Raw genomic sequence first — 4,891 nt, forward strand, 5'->3', positions numbered from 1 at the left:
CTTTTTGTTGTTGTTGTTGTTGAGACAGGGTCTTACTCTGTCTCCCAAGCTGGAGTGCAGTGGTGTGATCTCACACCACTCTACAACCTCTGCCTCCCGGGTTCAAGCAATTCTCCTACCTCAGCCTCCTGAGTAGCTAGGATTACAAGCACCCACCACCGCATCTGGCTAATTTTTGTATTTTTAGTAGAGACGGGGTTTCACCATGTTGGTCAGGCTGGTCTTGAACTCCTGACCTCAGGTGATCCACTGAAGAGGGAGTGCTGGGATTACAGGATTGAGCCACCTTGTCTAGTCTCTCTACCTCTTCTTACAATTATACCACTTCTATCAGATTAGGGCCCACCCTTATGACCTTACTTAAACTTAATTATCTCCTTAAAAGCCTTGTCTCCAAATATAGTCATATTAGTTGTTAAGACTTCAACCTATGAATTTTGGGAGAACATAATTCAATCCATTAACAGGTTAGGTTTCCAGAAAGAAATCTCACCCAAGGTAAGGCTTGAGTTTGCATGTAATTAGCCAGGTAGAGAGTGGGGAATGGTGGGTGTGGTGGCTCATGCCTGTAATCCCAGCACTTTGGGAGGCTGAGATGAGAGGATTGCTTGAGACCAGGAGTTCAAGACCAGCCTGGTCAACATAGTGAGACCCCCATTTCTAAATACAAATTAAAATTAAGGAACCAGGCGCAGTGGCTCACGCTTGTAATCCCAGCACTTTAGGAGGCTGAGGAGGGCAGATCACGAGGTCAGGAGTTTGAGACCAGCCTGGCCAACACAGTGAAACCCCATCTCCACTAAAAGTACAAAAATTAGCTGGGCGTGGTGGTGGGTGCTTGTAATCCCAGCTACTCAGGAAGCTGAGGCGGGAGAATCGCTTGAACCCGGGAGGTGGAGGTTGCAGTGAGCTGGGATCGCGCCACTGCACTCCAGCCTGGGTGACAGAGCTAGGCTTCATTTCCAAAAAAAAAAATTAAAATTAAAATTAAAAAAGAGTGGGGAAAAGGTGCTTACTTCAGCAGCATATATACTAAAAATTGGAATGATACAGAGCAAATTAGCATGGCCCCTGTGCAAGGATGACATGCAAATTTGTGAAGCAATTAAATTTAAAGATAAAAACAAAGAGTGGAGAAAAGAGTGCTTCAGACTGCGGGTAAACGCTGGTCAAAGGCCAGAGAACAAGAAAGTATGGTACGTCAGAAAACCAAAAGTATTTTCTTTTTTTTTTTTCTGAGATAGAGTCTTGCTCTGTCACTCAGGCTGGAGTGCAATGGCACAATCTCGGCTCACTGCAACCTCCACCTCCCGGATTCAAGTGATTCTCCCACCTCAGGCTCCCCAGTAGCTGGGATTACAGGCGCCCACCACCACACCTCACTAATTTTTGTATTTTTAGTAGAGACGGGGTTTCGCCATGTTGGCCAGGCTGGTCTCGAACTCCTGACCTCAGGTGATCTGCCCGCCTTGGCATCCCAGACTGCTGGGATTACAGGCGTGAGCCACCGCACCCGGCCGAAAACCAAAAGTATTTTCTAGATAATACCAGAGAGGTCAACAGAGAACCTTGGAAGGCCTTGGAAGTCATGATAGAATTGGGGCTTTGTCTCAGGGCAATAGGAAGCCAGTGGAACTCTGTAAGCAAGAGACTGACAGAACCATATCTACATTGATCACTTTGGCTTTAGTGTGGAGAGTGAAGTGAAAAATAGTAACATTGGAAATAGAATGACAAGTTAGGAGGTTTTTATAATAAAATAGGTAGGATGGGAATAGAGAGAAGTATACAGAATTGAGAAATCTTCAGAACCTATAGTTGGCAGGACTTGCTAATGAACTGGAAAATAAGGAATAAACTGAGGATGATGCTTAGGTTTCTGAGTTGAGCCAGTAGTTGGGCAGTTAGTGACATGCCCTGAGATAGGAAACAAAAAAGCAGATGGTCAGGGGGAGGGCCGGATGGTAAACTCAGTATTCAATATAGTACATTGAGTTGTAGATATGTGAGTCATAAAAGTAAAGATGTTCACAGCCTTATCAGCTAGCTATTTCCATCCCTGTTTTAGAAATAAAAAGGAACAGGTGAGGCACGGTGGCTCACACCTGTAATCTCAGCACTTTGGGAGGCCGAGGCAGGTGGATCACCTGAGGTCAGGAGTTTGAGACAAGCCTGGCCAACATGGCGAAAGCCCATCTCTACTAAAAATACAAAAAAATTAGCCGGGCTTGGTGGTGGGTGCCTGTAATCCCAGCTACTCCGGAGGCTGAGGCAGGAGAATCACTCGAACCTGGGAGGCGGAGGTTGCAGTGAGCCAAAATTGTGCCATTGCACTCCAGCCTGGGTGACAAGAGTGAAACTCCATCTCAAAAAATAAAATAAAATAAAATAAAAATAAAAAGTAACAACAGCTGACGTTTCAAGACATTAAGTGAAATGGGATCCATGCCCAGGTTCATCGGACTCTATACTTTTTCAACTACAGTCCACAAAATCTTGCCCAAAACTCCGAGTCAGTCAGATATATTTCAGAATTCAGAATTTACTGATTTTAGAAAGATAATATAGTGCCTATACTCTATATTATAGAACAGGGACTGGGAAAGTATCTCACAATCAAACACATTGATAAATCTTTAATGAATCATGTGAATATTCATAAGTGGGTTAAAGAAGGACCAAAAATAGTCTTGTGACAGTTCAGGATGAGTGTGCCATTAAATGAGTATATAAAAATTTCACCAGCCTGAGCATCACAGTGAGACTCTATCTCTATAAAAAGTTTAAAAATTAGCTGGGGTTGGTGGTGCATGCCTATAGTCCCAGCTACTCGGGAGACTGAGGTGGGGGGATCACTTGAGCCTGTGAGGTGGAGGCTGCAGTGAGCCATGATTGTGCCACTGTACACCAGCCTGGGCAACAGAGCAAGACCCTGTCTCAAAAAAAAAAGAAAAAAACAAAAAGAAAAAGAAAAAAAACAGGCCAGGTGCGGTGGCTCATACCTGTAATCCCAACACTTTGGGAGGCCAAGGGAGTGATCACTTGAGATCAGGAGTTTGAGACCAGCCTGGCCAACATGGTGAAACCCTGTCTGTACTAAAAATACAAAAGTTAGCTGGACATGGTGGCACAGGACCTCTAGTCCCAGCTACTTGGTTGGCTAAACACGAGAATTGCTTGAACTTGGGAGGTGAAGATTGCAGTGAGCCCAGATCGCACCACTGCACTCCAGCTTTGTTCTGTCTCAAAAACAAAAACAAAAACAAAACAAAACAAAACAAAAACCTTGAGAGCAAGGTTCTGTCTCAAAAAAAAAAAAGAATTTAGTTTTCAGGGTATATTGGATTTTGAAATTGTGGATAAATGATAAATGAGTACCTTCTAAGATAATACTGTATGATAGAAGTCAAAAAAATAAAGTTTCAAGAAAAAAGTGGTGTTAAATATTACTGTGAGATGAAGGACAAGAATTGAAGAAAAGTCATTAAACTGGGTGATCAAGAGCTTAGTAGAGATATCTTCAGAAGCACCTTGTTTAACTGCATAAAGTAATGGGAACAGAAGTCAGCTCTTAAGGGGTTAAAGAGTAAGACAATCTTCATATCCAGTAAAATTGTTAAAATTAAAAAGACAAAGAATACAAACTATTGACAACCTTTTAAAGCAAGTGGCATTTTAATTCACTGCTGGTGGTAGTGTATTTTGAAAAACTGGTGATCTCTGCTAAAGCCAAACATATGCATAATCCTTGATGCAGCAATTCTAGCCTATATAAGTGTTTAGCTAAATGCAAGCACATGAACTCAGGAAAACATGTACAGGAATGTTCACATCAGCTTTGTTTTGGAGTAGTGGTGGATATTCATTACATTGTAAATCAAATTAACTACAAACAAAAGGTACCGTGCATGAACCACTGATGACAATTTGTCATGAACCAAGGATTATAATTTATTCAAATCTGTGGGGTAAGGTTCATAAGAAAAGGGGAAGAATGTAAGTCATTAATGAGAAGGCACCTATCCAAAAAGGGATTAGGCCAGGTGCAGTGGCTCACACCTGTAACCCCAGCACTTTGGGAGGCCAAGGCAGGCAGATCACTTGAGGCCAGGAGTTTGAGACCAGCCTGGCCAACATGGTGGAACCCCTTCTCTACTAAAAATCCAAAAATTAGCCAGGCATGGTGGCACGCACCTGTAATCCCAGCTACTAGGGAGGCTGAGGCAGAAGAATCGCTTGAACCTGGGAGGTGGAGGTTGCAGTGAGCTGAGATCTCACCGCTGCACTCCAGCCTGGGTGACAGAGCGAGATTCTGTCCCAAAAAAAAAAACCAACAAAAAAAAAGGATTAATTATTTATACGTTTACAAAGTAAACATCCTGTTAAAGCCAGCCAAGAATATTTGCTCCATGATGATGGAAGAAGTCTAGAGGTTTCTGCAAATTATTTCAATATTGTGACCAAAACTTTTCCAATTGGTCCATTTCTCTCTTTTTTTTTTTTGAGACAGAGTCTCGCTCTCTCGCTCTGTCGCCCAAGCTGGAGTGCAGTGGCACGATCTCGGCTCACTGCAAGCTCTGCCTCCCGGGTTCACGCCATTCTCCTGCCTCAGCCTCCTGAGTAGCTGGGACTACAGGCACCCGCCACCACGCCCGGCTAATTTTTTTTGTATTTTTTTAGTAGAGACAGGGTTTCACTGTGTTAGCCAGGATGGTCTCGATCTCCTGACCTCTTGATCCTCCCACCTTGGCCTCCCAAAGTGCTGGGATTACAGGCATGAGCCACCGCGCCCAGCTCCAATTGGTCCATTTCTCTAATTACTTTGCTCCCTTCCCCAAAACCCTGAACTGGAAAAAAATAAAAATAAAAAAAAGCCTGTGATATATATGGC

At 43.3% G+C, this 4,891-nt stretch overlaps 1 non-coding gene across 1 annotated transcript; it reads left to right on the plus strand.

Annotated features, from left to right (window-relative positions):
- The first annotated feature begins 1,008 nt into the window (after positions 1-1,008).
- LOC112441035 (U6 spliceosomal RNA) lies at positions 1,009-1,116 on the plus strand. The gene has a single exon (XR_003029018.1). It is a non-coding gene; the product is annotated as a U6 spliceosomal RNA (small nuclear RNA).
- Positions 1,117-4,891: the final 3,775 nt, after the last annotated feature.

Source organism: Pan paniscus, chromosome 8 (assembly GCF_029289425.2).
Source record: "Pan paniscus chromosome 8, NHGRI_mPanPan1-v2.0_pri, whole genome shotgun sequence".
NCBI classification, from domain to species: Eukaryota; Metazoa; Chordata; class Mammalia; order Primates; family Hominidae; genus Pan; species Pan paniscus.